Here is a 16,955-nt window from a genome sequence, read left to right as displayed (position 1 = left end):
GTCACCGTCGACGAATTTACCTACAGCGACGCGAGCTCTCCGGACCCCCCTTCGGTCGATACAGCCAGACGGGATAATGTCCTGTAATGAAGATTAATCTCGTCTAGTAAGCACCGAGCATTCGTGTATTCATAAATCAATCGCATCCGTCCGATTATCATTCAAATCTGACTGGATCCTCCACGGCGTCGTCCCTGCTACCAACACGCGTCTCGCAGCATGAGATCGACGAATCGAGCATGGTCAGCGCAAGAGAAATCGAATTATCGACAATAGGTGCGACCAAGAGTGGTCGCCAGGAACGAATGTCGATTGTTAGTTGTGTAGTATCCCCGTGCCTGGAACTCTCGAGCCTCGTGTCGGCTAATTGTTTGCAACAACGAAGCCAACCCTTTTCGCATTTGTTCAGAAAAGTTGGTCCATTTTAGCGGGCGAGTTTGCGTTATACGTATAATCATCGGAACGTTCCCAAGGTCGATAGAGCGGCCCTTTTACCTTCTCAAAAAACTCCCGTTGAATCGATTTCTCTTTTCTCCGATCAGTCCAGGCTCGTTTGGCTGACTCGGACCTACTGATCGAGCATAGAGCGACGCGTTTCTGTTTGTCGGCCAATACTCGCATACCAAGTGCTGCTAGCAGTCTTCTTAATATATTGTAAAACCCACGCAGGAAAATGTGTGGCAATTTAAACGGCTGCTGCTCTTAAATGAATGTGTTTGAAAGCGAACCGTGAGGGTCGTGTATAAGGGGAGAATATACCTGCCGTTACGGTTCGACCGCACGCTACAGCTATATACCCTGCAAACAGATATAACGCCGTTAATATTACCAATTTAAACAAATCCTGCTGCATACATGTTTTCAAAGACGTATAGTTTGAGAAAATGAAGAAAAAAATTTCGTTCGTTGAAACACAACGAACGATCACCGCCAGCCATCCCCGTCGTTCGCTATGATCACGGTCTAAAGTGAAATCGAAAATTCGACCCGTTCCGTCCGAAATTTAATAACCGATTGTTCCTACGCTCGACGATGGACGTTTTATTTGGTAGCAGCGTGTATTGCGGATAAAAGGCGGCTATTAATAACTGTCATTATTTATTCGTCCGTGTTTGATTAACTTAATTAATGTTTGCCGGTGACTACTCGTACGCAAACAACGGTAAATACAGAGAGTAACGGTGCGTTGAGCTTGTATATTTGCGAATCGTGTATCCATCGCAGATTGGAGAACTCGTGGCACGTATGAATTTTAATGTGTCGCGACGAATCGAGAAACGCACAAGTTTCGATCGATTTGCTGCTTCGTTTCGAAGAATCTTGCGTTATAGGTGGAGCAGATAATCGAATAGAAATTATCGCGTTCCCTTCCCAGCCCAATGACTGCAAACACTCTGGTCCATTTAATATGATAATCGACGATGCACGAACGCGAGGTCGAGAGAAGTTCGTCCCCTGGCCTGAGAAGGTGGAAAACCGGTTCTCCATCCTTGGGACGAGCCGCGAATGCGCGAATGCGGCTGAATGGGAAGAGAGTAAGAAAGGATTTGTCGCTGGAAAATTACAGCGATACGTCGTACTCGTAAATTTCGTTTCGTGCGTTACCACGATCTTCTCTGTTTATTCGAAGCTTCTCCCCAAGTTACAAAGATACGTCAGCGGCGATCCATGAAATGCGATTGCGTTTCGATGGATCTCCTGTCGCGTTTGTCCGCTGGACCGGCACGAAACTCGAAACATCGTTCGTTGGATGGAATTTAACGAAAATCGGAATTGTTTTCCCGTTGGACTGTGATACTTGGACACGATAGAACGTGGAATCGCGGTGCTCGTAAATCGTCCAATCACCGCACGCGCTACGATCGCTCGATTAAATCTGTTCGCGCGTTCGGTTCTCACGGTGACAATTTAAAAATTTATGATCGTTACTTTCTAATTACGCCCCGATGGCGACGACGACGACGACGGTGGCGGCGCAGGCAAAGCGCCCGCTTACCGTATATCTTGGTTCGTTTTAACGCCTCTACCGCGATTCCGGAGCGCACCGACGCTCGTTAATTAGGAAGTTAATTCCCAGCGAGCGACGTTAACGCACAACTTCCCCCGAACGGTCGCATATTAATTACGGTCGAAGAGTTGCAACAATCGTAATCGCGCGCGCGTACCACTCACCTTGGCATTTGTCTCGAAATGGATACGCGTGTCGAACAATGGCCGTTGCTAATAAGTAATAAACGTTTACTCGGAACCTCGAGTCGCCTGGGGTTTCGTCATCCTCCGTGTTAACACCTTGCTGCTTGGTCGCTTAGTACGTATCGCTAGGTGCTTTAGTTCCTAACAGTTTGGCAACCTCTCGCGTAGCACTAGGTTCGTCAGTTTGCGGATCTCAGCGTTCCTCGACGCGGTGACTTTTTCATCGATCAAACCTGGACCTCCTGATAGCTCGTTGTTTGGTGTACGCAACACGTGTGTAGAGTATGTATATCTAAAGGCGAAGAAAGGACGCGTCGTTGGATACCGCGGTCTTAAGCCATAGTCAACGTCGATCATCGTTAAAAATAAATCGTTAGAACGGAGGTAAAAGGAGAACGCGATCGTAATGGAACAACGTCCAGCACGCGATTTTTCCTCGTAGATATTCGATGGCATCGGTCCTATCGATCGATTAGGATTTACACGAAAATTGGGCTAATCGCGTATGATCTTGGAGATCGTCCGACCGTCTATCATTATTTTACGATCGGTCCGAAATTGCTGGCCGCTGGTTGTCGACGTCGCGGCGAGATTCGCGTTGCAACACATCGTAAATCGCCTCGATCGAGAGCCCGCCGGTTTTTTTCTTCCCTTCGTTCTCGCCGGATAGCCGCACGAAAATGTGCTTGCATAATTTGTTTTGTATGGTAGGTTACGCGCGCGCGCGAAACGTCTGGCGAATTGCGAAACGAGGAAAAAAAAAAAAATGTGGAAAAGACAGGAACGGAGGGAGAGAGTGAGAAAAGAAGAAGCACGAAGGAATCCATTCTCGAAGAAACGCGGTCACGGTGCTGTAGGACAATAGTTCGTTACAACGACGGAGGGAACGGGCGAAAAAGGAAAGAGAGGGAAAGAGCGAGCGAAGCGGCTCTTTTTCGCGGCCAACGCCATATTGGAAACGTTCTCCCTCGGCGGTCGCGTACAAGGGCGTGGGCGTGCAAAACCGGGGGAATTTAATACTCTCGAAATGTCAAACGTCGAAGATAAAATGTCGTCAGGAACGGTCGCGAATGTGCCGTGGCGATATTTTTTTCGTTCCGCTGTTCCTGCCGCGTTTTATGCTGTTCGCGAGGCGCGTGGCTTTCCCGTTACAAATGCGCTCGATAAGACCGATAGCACCGCGGGACACCGTAACAAACGATCGGTTTTTCGAGCGATTCTCAGGCGAACCCAAACTCGTGCGGTTACCGGAACGGACGTCATCGCGCGACAAAAAGGTCGAACAAGAAGCCTCTGTTCTCGTGAAACCACAGAACTGAACGGGACGCACGTGTGTCGCATATGTTCAGTTTCGTTCGTTTCGATTTGTTCGATCGTGTTCAATGGTACTCGTGTTTCCTAGCGACCGTCGCTCGACGCTGTGACTTTGTAGTCGAACGATTCGACGCTCGAAACGAATAGATCGTTGCGGTCTCGACGTTGCAATTAAGAAACGTTTCTCTTCTTTTGTTACAGGTAAATCTGGCCACGATATATTCGCATCACGACTCCTTTATTCCTAAATACGTGACTCGACTTTTCATGCCGGTATAATATTATAATTCGTCGGTCTTCCGACATACGAATGTAAAGAATTCAAAGAAACGTCATCCAAGGGCCTGTGTAAATTTAAAAGATTCGTCGACAGTTTTCGTTTCTTCCGCGCTGTCTGCATGCGGGGATGTCTTTTCTTTGATGCATCTTTCTAAACGTAGAGATAATATTCATGAAACGTAAGCACCGCTCTGGCGATTCCGCAAGGGTACGGACGAGAGGGATTTAGATGGTGGTAGAAGTAACGGCCAATTAATCGGTCACCGGTATCAATTTGCCGGTTAGCCACGAGTCCTCCTTCCGCGTGGATGATCCCTTTTCGCAGTCGCGAACTCCTTTGCCCGGATACGTATAACACCGACGAAGGGTCGGCCCGTAAAGGGTGAAAGGATGTACGAAAAGAGGTGGGGACGTTTGCGAAATAGGTTCAATCTATGCATCTCCGAGTCGTATCGTTGCCGGTGACGTCACGCCTGCACGAGTCTAGTCACGAGAGACCAGCTGTTTTCGACATCTGCGCCCCTCCGACTACCACCTACGGTGGTAGCGTGTAAGAGTTTATAGCCAGACGAAGATCGAAACTTTCCCAACGAAAATTATTATTCGTCGTATGTATAACCAGGAGAAATAAATATGAATCGATCGTAGATAACCAGGATGTTTCGAACCGCAGGATCGTTAAATTCTCAGACGCGAACAGTGTAAAAACTAGCCACGGCCAATTAGACGAGCACAATCAAGTAGCAGCCGCGAGCTTTCAGGACGAAAGCAGAGGCGCTAGTCGAAGGACGCGTCCGGTACCGATTTTCTGCTTCGTTTAGCGACATCTGAAGCACTTTCGGTTCGCTCCACGCTCGCGCAAGCTACACTCTTATCGACGAGGGTGCATCGACCCTCGATAAACGAGCAACTAATCCGTGTACGTGGACATTCGGTAGAAAATCGAGGGTTTTTTTCGCGTTCGGTCTTTACCCTTTAGACGTAACAAATATTTACGGCCGACTAAAGCTTCTTGGAGACGAATCCGACACTTTCGCGTTCGAACAAATTGTCGCGAATGTTCGCGATTGTTTGAAAACTAATACTAATTTTGTAATACTAATACGAACTGTTGGGTGTAAAGTTACTTTCGATCGGTAGTTGTAATCGGCGTGATGCGAATATTGCTATACAACGGGAGTAATATCCAGAGACACGCGCGAGGGACTCGGCCCGAAACGTTCTATCGTCGAAATCGTATGTCTCCGTACAATGGTGCATCGGGTTACCGTACAGCAGGGGTTGAAACCGCTCGTGGCAACACACAGTTAACCGTGACGTTGAGCCTCGAAGGCTTGTCGTTTCGTTGTCGCTGCTATTCCCTGATATGCTTCCCAAACAGACAGTCCCTCGACGAATTTCCTAATTAGCGTTCCTTGCGACAAAAGTTTTACGGTAACGCCGCGTTTCGATAATGTATGCGTTTCGGTCGGATCATTGTAACGATGTAGAAAATGCGTACGAGACGACGACGCGTCGCGTAGATCGAAAGAGAGAGATTCGGTGCAGAAAAGTCGGGGCTCCGTGGGCGGCTTCGCTACACCGAAATAACTTTGGACGGATGCGTGACACGTGTTCTCCACTTAGCGCATTTAACGTATCGTCCGAAAAGCACGCGCTCGAAGCTGCGGGCCGCGATCGTGGAACGAGAAAAAAAAGCTAGCAACAAGGAGAATTCGTGAAAAGCAACGCACGAATCGCACGGTGAGAAAAGAAACGATACAGAGAACGCCGCCGGAGCGCGCGTCGACTCGAAATATTTAAAACGCGAAACGGGCCGTGAAGAGCTCGAAAATGAAGAAAAAAAAGTATATGAAAGGAACGCTCCCTCTTCCAGAGGGGTGAGCCCTATTTGGACGCATAGTACTACGTCTAATTGCGTGCCGGCATACTTTTCTCGTTGGTCGTTCGTTATCCGTCGCACCGACGCGACGTGACGCGACGTGACGCGACGTGACGCGACGTGACGCGACGTGACGCGACGTCGTGGCGCGGCGTGGCGTGGCGTGGCGTTCCGCGGAATGATTGTTGCGTTGTAAAAGGGGAGGTTGTCGCGGCGGGCAAGCTCAGACTCGCTCCAAACGCGGTTTCACGAAAGCTTTTCGGAGATTCGCTCGTCGACGAGCAGAGAGAGTATCGGCACGATAACCGCCGGTTCGTATTGATCCTCGCGGGGGTGTGGAGGACCCGAAAGAACCGGGGTTACGATCGAGAGAAAGGGGGAGAACGCGCGTCGGAGCGAGACCAACCGATAAACGAACCGCAAGGAAACGAGGAGAACCAACGGAGAGAACGAGGAGGGTAAACGACGAGAGAAGGAAGGGGTGAATTTACTCGTGGAACATCCCCCGTGCGACTGCTGCGCACCCCAAAACCAAACCAATCCTGTATCCAGGACCGACCTAACCTATACGCTCGTACGACGGATATTTCACGCACCACTACTCGCGGAAAAAGTCAACTCGCGAGCCCCGCGTCCCTGGGCTGACTCCTCTGAACACTCGCGGGCCCTAACAACGAATTTTTCGAACAAAGTTAATTTCCCCAAATTGGAGAGATATTACCGTTGCAAACTAATGCCCACGATAATGAATAACGATCGAAAATTCACGATCGTTTCAGTTGGGAATCAAAGTATGAAACATGTTTGCTTCCGGGTATAAGTTGTGTCCTTTCGACGTTATCCAGACTCTTAACGAAATTAGCTGCAACGCCGACGAAACGTCCGAACGCTTTCCAGAAGAGATTTATACACGGAAGCCTCGAGTATCGCGTAGGTATGTACTTGGCGAATTAATAATGGCCTCGGTTCAAGAATCGACTATCCGTAACGCGTGCCGAGTGGCACGTTCCTTCGAAACGTTCGCTCGTCGAGAAATCGTGTTCCTGCGGCGCACGAAACGTCCATTCGCGATTTCACCAAGTTAATTACGACCGAATAAGCGACGTACCACCGAAGCGGTAGTTTCCGAGCGTGTTTCAATTTCAGTCGGAAAGTCTTGCTCGCGACCCGACCATCGCGGTGGTCCAACATCGTCCAGTTTTTTCTCTCTCCTGTTGGCGCGCCTATGCAAACGACCGACCAGAGTGTGCTCGGAAGTTCGGATTGCCGATCGCGCACCAAAACCTCCCTTGGCAACGATCGCGCTTGCCAAGCGAGGGGGCATCCGCAGAGAGTGGCTGGCTGAAAGCTGCTGGCTCCGTTGGCCCCCTTCTCGCTCCAAACCCCCTTCCTATCATGGCAAACTACCCTCTGTCGCGCGCGCGCGCCCCATCATAATCCGCCATTCGGTTCCTTTGCCGCGAGTCCGCGAATCCGCCGCCGCTCTGGCGAACTGTCCAAACGTACAAACGCGAACGACGTTTCCCTTTCGACGTTCTAATTAATCCCATTGATCCTGATTATTTCTGTGTCTAGCAACGCTCCAGTTAGATACAGGGTTGTCAAATAACACCGATAGAATTGTCGTACACCGTAGGAATCAAATTATTCGCGACTCGAAAGGTTTCGTTGATCAGCTTCCGAAAATAAACAGAGTAAAGGAAGGATTCGTTCGTTCGCGGCCACGGGGCAGGTTTTGCCGCGTATCTGTTGGCAATGAACAACGCGATGGAACGAAACCGGCCGAAAGAAGTAGGAAGGGAGTTTACAGCTGCTAATCCTCGATGCAACCGACCTTCTGTGAAAAGGCATTAATCCCCTGCACCGTCGGTGGCACATTCAGGTACGTGTTTGCAGGCAGGTACTTACCTCGTACGCTTCCCCGTGCCAAGCGTACATATGTATAAATAATATCGCGTACGGGTGTGCGTCGCTTTAACCCGTGCACACGTACGATGCATACTCGGTACGCGCGGTCGCGTTATTCGCACGACCACTGTCACCGAAAATCTACATTCGGCACTCGTTTTTCTTCCTTTCACATCGAGAGATCGTTACAGGTTTCTCAAAGCTCGTTTATCCGATGCGCTCTTCTCACGGTCACCGCCGAGTTCGTTCGGAGTCACGAAATAGCATTTTCGTATTTTCGATAAACGACAACTTCCTCTCGGGTAAACATGGTCCAAGAGCAATCGCGGGAAAGGTCTCTTTTATCGAAAGATAAGAAATCCACGTGGCTGTCCGTCGAGGATATCTTCCCCTTGGTTTTATCGCATCGTCAAGTCCGTGTAATTAGTCGTGTTTTCTTATCGCGGTTTCGTTTTGGCGTACAGGCTGTTCATCATCGTTGTCATCCTGCCCGTTGCCCGTTGCCCGTCGGCCAACTATAGACGCGAATTCACGATCGTCGTTAATTAAAAGTGGCAGCTGCTCCGGCGAGAGCAAAGGGATCTATTTCGAGTATGCATGTTCGATCGTGGAGGAAAATGGTGCATCAAGTTGCGCAAAGGTCGCAGGAAAACGAGGTTCCGGTATCGAGGTAATTGCAATTAAAGCAATTACCGTGACGTAGGGTAGAAGCTGTTCGTGCGACGAGTTTTATAAAATGTGCGATGAATTTGGTTGTTCCGAACAGTGAAAGAGAAAGGGCTCCTTTTCGGAAGAGCGAAAGCTGTTTCGACGAATGTAACGCATTGCCGCGTTTCGCATATTTATGTATGCCAACGGTCGTACCGAATCGAATATAAAGAATTTATACGGTCGATGGAATATGGAGCCGATGTAAATCCAAATATTTCGCCGAATTCTGGGTAAATTTCGGCCTGATCGGTGATGTACTTTATGCGGCTGGCGAACGGTATTGTTCGATTTGCTCGATGACACGACATTGTACTCTGTCCCTTCCATTATCAGGCCCTAACCAACGTGCGCCGCTATTGTTCTCTTTCTTCTATTCTTCTTTCATTTTTTTCGCCTTGGTTCTTCCCCGCGATGCGTGCTCTGTGAAAGGAGTCTCGTCGATTCGTAGATACGCAGCGGGAATCCGCATTGGGAGTCATAACTTTGCTATCTTGCAATGCCTCGAACATTCCGTTTGCCTCGCTCGAACACATTCTGCGTGACAAACTCGGACTTGAGACTTCCCGACGTATTTCCCATAAGAATTGCCGCCGCCTCGTCGGTCCTATTTCGCCATACGATATTCCGTGACGTAATCGATGAATCTCGCGTACAGCTGCCCGGATACGTTTGAATAATAATCCGCGCCGCATCGGTATTGGCGAGGCGAAGGGTTAATTCCTAAGTACCGTCGCCTAAGCAAATGTTCTCGCGTCTATTCTTCGGAGAAGCTCGTTCACGAGCGTTGCGGCGACGCCGGAAGAGAAAGAACGAAACGGCGAGCCACTGGAACACGTGAATTCTCCGAGTGAGAATGACGCACAAGCCTAATCGACCTTATTATTCGCTGAACAATGAACAATTGCGTACGAGCGTAGAAGTAATCGACGGTAGGCTGACGAAACCCTGTGCGTTGCTCGAGGACGCGAACCGTCAAGTTCTCTCTGCTACCGCCACCGCATCTATCTGTCTCTTTTTTTCTCTCTTTTTCAAATACCGCGACCTCGTAAACGCTTTCTTTTATCGTTCCCTCGCTTTATCGCCGTCCGACAAAAAGACCGTAACGATACGAAATAACTTGGGGAAATATCGCGTCCTGATGAAATCTTCTTTCGCGAGGGAGAACCACCGCGAGCCAGCGGAAAGAGAAGCAGCGAAAGAAACCGAAGAGCACCGGGATGCTGAAAGAATCCTTCGTTTGGCCTCTCTCTCTCTCTCTCTCTCTCTCTCTCACGAAGAATAAGCGACGGGATATTTTCCTAACCCGCTCTCTCGGTATTGCAGCGAACGAGGTATTCAAATATTTAAACACGAAAATATACATGGAAGGCAGCCGCATGAATTATGCATAAGACGCGTCCACCGCCTCCTCCTTTATCTCGTCCTTTCTCTCCTTCTCCTTCTACGGTCTACTTTCTCTCGTTATCGTTCTCTCCCTCTCTCCCTCTCTCCCTCTCTCCCTCCCTCCCTCTCTCTCTCGAATCTCTTCTCGAACTTGTGTCAGCTTCTTCACGCTAGTCTGCACGCAGCGAGGAATGCGGTTGTTTGGCTCTCGGAACAACGCTGAAGGATTTGTTCGATCGTCCGTCAAAAGCCAACCAACGAATCGTATACTTTGAAGATCGCGCGAGAATTCGTAACGCAAAGTCCTTGATCTTGATCGTTCGAAACGACGCGCGTGCATCGGAGACGCGCGCGGTCGCGTCGCGAACGTTAAAATAAACTCGATTTGTAATTCCGATCTTGTGTCTAGTCTCGGTCTCTTCGGAGAACCAGTTTTCCCCGACCATTATGAGCTAATCCAGTTTTGTCCGTTATTCGCGTCCACGGTGGATAAAGGTCGCCAACTTTTCATCCCCGATGATTTTCCGCCGTAGCGGCGAAATTCCCGCGTCGTTGAACATTCCACGCGTAAAAGCGCCGAGGTTTCTCCGAATAAAGCGATCGTGCACCTGGATCGTTTAGGCAGGCGAGAAATTTAATCCAATTTGGAATAACGTTTGTTGTAATCGCGGGAACGTTTTCGTCGTGTCGATGCTCGATAACAAGGGTACGAGGGCTCGTGCTCGCGAATTAATTACGACGCCGTGGCACGTGTTACGTCTTCGCTTGCTACCGAAAGCTCGCTCGACGAGAGAGGAATGCGCTTTCGAACGACTCGGGCGTTTTTCCTCCGCGAACGCGAGCACCCACCTACCACTCGGCTATGAAACCGCGGTTACGCGCAATGCGCCTCTAATTCCTTAAGAATAATGCCTCCGCGGACATCTAACGCGTATAATGATCGTCGTTCGTCGTAGTCTCGATGATGTAACTTTCGCAAGGTTTCTCTCGAGCCTGTGACCGCTCCGTTGTTCCTCGCGACACGAGCAGCTCTCTCGACTGGTCTCTGCTCGATTTAGCACGCCCACGCTTCCATTTTTTTTTTTCTCGCGATTTATAGAATTATATGTTAGCGTCAATTCCTTTTCAAGGGATGGCACATGTGTCAGGGTCAATGCATTTGGGGCTTTGATCTGACTCTCAAGAGTATCGTAGGTGTCGATATCGGAACTATAATCTGTCATCAGACTTGGGCCGACGTAGTTGATACTCGCGGATGTTTTGTTTATGGGTCAGCGATAGAGATAGATCGCCTATCTTGAAAGGTACCGTGCGTGTGGCCGATGACCCCAAGTTATGGTGTACGTATATTTATGTAGGGAAAGAATGGTCAGGGCTGAATAGAACGCCCGATAGAGGCGAACCAACGATATTGTCGCGCGATAAAACACAACGATAAAACGCGACTGCCGAAACCAGCAATTTTTCGTTGCTCGTTAATGTCTGTATAACTTGGCGATACGACGTAGATTGACCGGTGCGCTCCCGCCCCCCGCCCCCCGCCCCCGCCCCGTTGCTTTCTTCGTTGATTAACGCACGATTAAGCGCGCACCCACGGTTCGTTCCTGCCTCTTCGCCGAGTTTATTTTATTACGCTCGTGGCATACTTACGACGATCTCTCCCTACGCTTCCTTTCGTTGGATAGCGAAACGAAAGATACGCGCATGACGAGACTTTTCTTTCTCGTCCCGTTCTATTTACCGAGAACAGGACATTTTCTCAGGTTTATGGACCCCACGTATTCGTATATCGAAAAATACGTCGATGCCGGTCGACAGTCGTGTTTCGCTTGAATATTTGCGCGGGAGAAAGTCCCTCGCGGTCGTTTCTCAATTTGAATCGTCTGAGAATTTCCACCGGGCCTCTTCGCCTCTTCTCGTCTCGTCACAGCGATCAGGCGTTATTAGAAAGTGGGCTCAACGAGTATCGACTTGGACGATCGAACCCTGAAAGACGACCCGTCAACGAGGCGGGAGCGAATCGGCGATCGTACGTGTCGCGACGCGTTTCCAAACAGTCAACCTTCGGCCAGCAGCGCCGAGACACCATCGAAGCGTCAAACGTCGGATGTCAAGGTTTTTCGAAAGGGATCCCTAACGATTTCGTTTCCATATCGAGAGTCTATTTATTTCGTTGCGCGATCGAAAGTGTTCCGGCTAAATATCCGTGATCCGTGATCCAAGATTCGTCATGGAACCGGTGACTCTGCGCGACGCTACAGCGAGGACAGTCGATCGTTTACCTCCGAACGCGAATCGATATCTCGACCGTTAAGTATACGCTCGCTAATTGAATTGGACAGGCGGTCGTGAGATATCGCGGCGAAGCGAACGAGAAAAACCTGTTCGCCGCTTGCTAGGCTTCTTGCATGTTCGCGCGTATCACGTGCCTTTACGCGCTACCGACTTTTCCCCACAATCGCACCTACGAAAATCTCTAATCCCTTAACGTTCCGCGATCGGACGCTATTATTCCCACCGATCGCAACCTATTAGCGAGCGTCGTCGATCCTTTTCGAGAGCTTCCGAACATCTTATGAAAGAGAAAGGGTGTGCCATCGAGCAACTTCAGTCTCTGGAATAAAGTCGAAATTACATTCCTCGAGGAAGGGAGAAAGAGGCGCTGGGACTTCCTAAGGACGGTTGTGTGTCGGTAAAAGTTCGAGAAGACCTTTTGTCGAGCAACGGACAATAAATACAACGGATCTCATCCCCGAGACCCTTCGCGCCCCATGGTCAAGTCGTACCTTTAATAGCAACCGTCTCCTCTCTTGTACTTTTCCACGGTGTCCTTCACCTCCGTCAGCCCCTTTAAGGGAAATTCCCTTAAAGGTCTTGTTGCTACCGTTGTGTAAGACGCGCGAGCTACGAGCTCGCCTCCCGTGGCGTTCCCGATGTAAACGGTCAACGGTGCACACCTCCCATTAATAATGGATCCAAGAGCCGCCGGCGAACGCGTATCGATGAAAATATTTTCCAACGCGATAGCGTTGGAAGAAATTCGATGGAAAGGAAAATACGCGGCTTTGAAGCTTCGGAATCTCTTTCGCGTTGTTCGAATCAACCTCGTTAGCAACGTGTTAACTGCGGTCACGGTATATGTATACCGATCGGGTGAAATTTTTCTTTATTTTTTCAGCCCTGTCTCGATGGACAGAGGTAGAGTATACCTGCAGCCAACGATTTTTCACGTTATCCTCCGTTGTATCGCAAAGGGTTTCGAGTCAGCCCGTTTGCGTGTAACCATGGAAACTCGATTCGCGTACAAAGTTACGATCGCAACCAGACAAAGTTCCCTTCCTCGAATAGACGTAGCCTCGTCGAAACAAAAGTTGCCTTTGGTCGTTAAGGGGGTAGCGCATTTACAAGGTGCCCTCGGGGTCTTTTCTACGGCCGCTTAAACGAGAACCGGTTTCACCGGTTACACCGAAAAACCGCCCGGTTTTCGAACCGTTTCACGCCGTGTCGCTCGACGCGCACGGGGTAAACTAGGGGTACAGTGTTAAGTCGCGCCTATGGGAAATGCGGTTAACTGTTTCTTCTTCTCGTACCTGTGCTCCTCGAAGTTGTTCGATTTCCAAAAGAAAATAGCATGTAACACGCGAAGTGTTACACGTGAATATATAAGAAAAAGAATTAGCAAGGAAATCGAAGCGTCGAAGCGGCTGGCTTAGGACAACCGTAGTACGTAGACAGGAGCATAGGGCACCCGATTGCGTGCTCGGCCTCGGAAAACTCGGTTCGAGAGACACTCTCGAGGTAGGAAAAGGAAAAAAAAAGTGGTCGGAAAAGCGTGAGAATATTTATAGCATTGACTCATTACGGAGTGACGGATTGTACACGGTGTCGCGCGCTTGTTGCAAGTGCGCCAACCAATGAATGAGCCACGGTGCAAGGACGCGCTCGGCTCGCAACGAATCGAACGTGCCCCAGACTCTCCGCTCTCTTTCCCTCTGTCGTGTTTTTTTCCACTGCCGTTAATGACAAATTAAGGCGATCGCCGCCTCTTACTCGCGACCCATATCTCGGTGCCGCGTTTCTTTCTCCGTCCGAAAGAACGGCAAACTTGAGATTCGATGCTCGGGCTAAATATTCTAATTGTGGAAACTTGGCCTCGCATGCTGGATGCAAACGGGTCTGTTCAGAGTCGATTTCGTTGCGCGATAGCTCCGGTGCTCTCCTATTTTAAGGATTTCGCATCGAAAATTCCGTCTGGCCGGAGAAACGAGCCGAATCTCGGAGAGATTGGACGTGGGACATGGAACGGTCGGTCGCCCACGAAACGCGCTCGTTCGCGGTAAACAGAGTGTGTACGCCGATCGACTGGTTGGTTAACTATGCGACGTGACATGGTTGGAGGCTTGGTATTTAGGAAAGGCCAATCGACCAATGTCACAAGCCGTTCGAAAGGCGTTAGAAATCAATAAGATACAGGTGATCGGGTGCCGATCTCTCGCGGATCAGCAACAGCAGCAGCAGCAGCAGCAGCAACAAAGGTTGACGATTGCAACGATTGTCTCGCGATCAAGGACCGTTGCAAATACCGAACTCGCCGCGCAGTAAGATTATCGAAGATGGGGATATTTTACACGATCATCGATCGTTTGCTTCTTACATCTATTTTCCGACAAACGTTTCGAGAAACACTGTTGACGCGGTTCCAACTATACGAGTCACGATAGAGGATCTGGCTGGTATTAGAAAGTGTCTCTCGAGATAAGCGTCGATCAAAGTAACAACTAAATTACCAATTTTCCAAACTAACGATGGAAAGTTTTACGATCGAAGGATTTTCGTCCGAATACAGAACAAAGGAACGACGAACAAGCTGAATTCGTATTCGCGAAAGCAGCGACCGTCGATGATGCGGCACGCGTACACGTTCTTGGGAGGTCAGGTATTCCGGACTTGTCGTAAAATTGACCAATGTTCCGTGCAAAATCTGGCGCTGGGCCCGGAACGTCGCTTACGCGATCGTCGATTATTTATCGTCGAGACTCAAGGCTAAACGAATCTCTGGGAAACTCTTCCGCGCGTATAAATCGGCATCGCGACCAACTACGAAAGAGCAGCTATCGAACTGTACTTTTGGCAAACGCGAACTTCGCTTTTCACCGTCGAGAGTTTGGCGAACGTTTTTCTGACCTTGCGAGAGCCGTCCAACGCACAGAGTTCGGTTCGCGAGCGGCGGAGAGCGTTTTCGCGCGGCGGATTCGCGCTTTTTACGGAGGTGGACTGACGATTTTGTAACCAAGTGCACATACTTAGTTGGTGTCGCCGGATAATATAGGCGCGCTCACACGCCACCGTTGGGCAACTTCTAATCGTGTTAACGACACAAGGACACGGGAGCACGTCTCGCGCGTTTGTAAACGCTTGTATGCCTTCCACAATAACGGGGCCCCGCCAAGCGTCTCGCGCATGCAAATTCCCATGCAACCGTGGCGCGTACTAATTTCTGCATCTGGTTTAAATATAGCGCCGCCGGAGAAACGTCGTTGGAATTAATTGAATTAAAGGCGAAACGTTCGTTCCGCCTTGTCGAACCGCGTTCGAAGCTCGCGAACCACCACCGCGATCGGAGGACGCCGCCCGCGCTGCCGCGAGACCCTGAACTTTGTCTGCCGGTTACGGGCCACGCTCCACAAATGAAATGGAGAAGAAAAACGCGTACGCGAAACATTTGTCCGCGGATACTCGTGTACGCGCGGCTTACACAATTCCCCTCGCGATTCTCGGCTCTCAGAATCCTCGAGTTAATCGAGACAAGGCTATCGGACGTCCTTGGAGGTATCGCGGATGCACCGCTGGATACGATCGGTTCCCTTTCTTTCTGCGTTACTTTCCATCGCGGAGCCTTTCGTTCGAAAGACAAGAAGCATGTCGATGACAGAACGTTTCACGGCACCGGATGCCCACGCGCCAATTATCTACGAGTATCATCTAGGTATTCGACCAGCAGCCGTAAATAACTAATCATTTATTTAGCGAGTTGTTTTGAAACGCGACTGAATGTGATGTACGTATTCTGTTCGATGCTGTCGACGATGCGCGTAAACAGTGCTCGTACGTGGCTCGACGACCCTTCGTACCCCTTGACGCGCGCGCGGCTGCTCGTAAAATTCAACCCTTTTTAAGTGCGCGCACCACTACGCGTCGCAGCACCCATTCGGTTCGACCGCGCCTCCGATCGATTCGCATTCACGAATTTACCAGTGTTACTCGCGTGTTCATCTTCTCTTCTTCCGGAAGGATAATAATTTCAGACGTCCTCCGCTATTTCCAAGAATTTCACTCTAACATACTTTTCACACGGGGTGAACCCGCTGTGAAATATTTTAGCCCTTAAGCATCCGTATGAACGCGTCGAAAAAGATATACGAGTCTTTTTGATCGGAAACGGTAACCGCGTAACATTTCCGCGTATTATTCGTTCGGCATCGCGTGTCTCGTATTTACAAGGCGTCGATTTTCATGAATAACCAACGTTCGATATTCGCGACAACGATAACTTTTTATTTTACGTCCGTAGAAAGAAACGAAGCGTGAAACGTAGACGTATACCCACGATGCATTATTCAGAATATTCGATTGGCCTATTTAATAGATTTTACGCGAGCATCGATCAAACTATGGACTCCGTTAAATAACGGATGATTTGCAAATCGAACGATGGCAGCGAGCGCGTTAATCCATGCCGCGAGAAAACAGAAACGTCTACCTAAACGTACAACTTTCCCTCGCTTCTTCTTCTCGTGCAACGAGAGCGAATCGGATCCTTTGAGATGGCCTGTGACGAAGACACTCAGGGAACGGGTCAGGGAGCCGTACATTATCGTTGCAGAATCACGATTGCGAAATAAAGAATGGAACAGGCCTACCGTGTCCTCATTGTGCGATGTCCTCGTCCTGTCTCTCTTTCGAAAAAGCCTGTTTTCCTTCGAACCTTGCTACGACGAGCCTTCTACGCGGTCTTCGTCATCGTTCGCGTTCGCGTACACGTTCGTTTCGTTCAAACGCAAAAGTTTTCGAACAAGCGCAGGAATTAAAAAAGAGTACACGGGTGAAAGGACGATGGATGATCATCTCGTAAGTGCTCGAGACACGATGCAACTCTTGCACGGCCGTTGAACCTTTAATGTCTCTTATATTCCAATGCTGCTTTCCATTATAATAGAGCCGCCTATTTCCTTACTTTCATTTATTTACTCGCAAACGAAAGCGTTACAAATTTTTAGTCGGTTCC

Source organism: Colletes gigas, unplaced genomic scaffold, assembly GCF_013123115.1.
Source record: "Colletes gigas isolate AHSC1104 unplaced genomic scaffold, ASM1312311v1 Colletes_gigas_Sc00011, whole genome shotgun sequence".
Taxonomy (NCBI): Eukaryota; Metazoa; Arthropoda; class Insecta; order Hymenoptera; family Colletidae; genus Colletes; species Colletes gigas.
The sequence above is the reverse complement of the archived record's forward strand: the minus strand, read 5'-3'. Positions refer to the sequence as shown.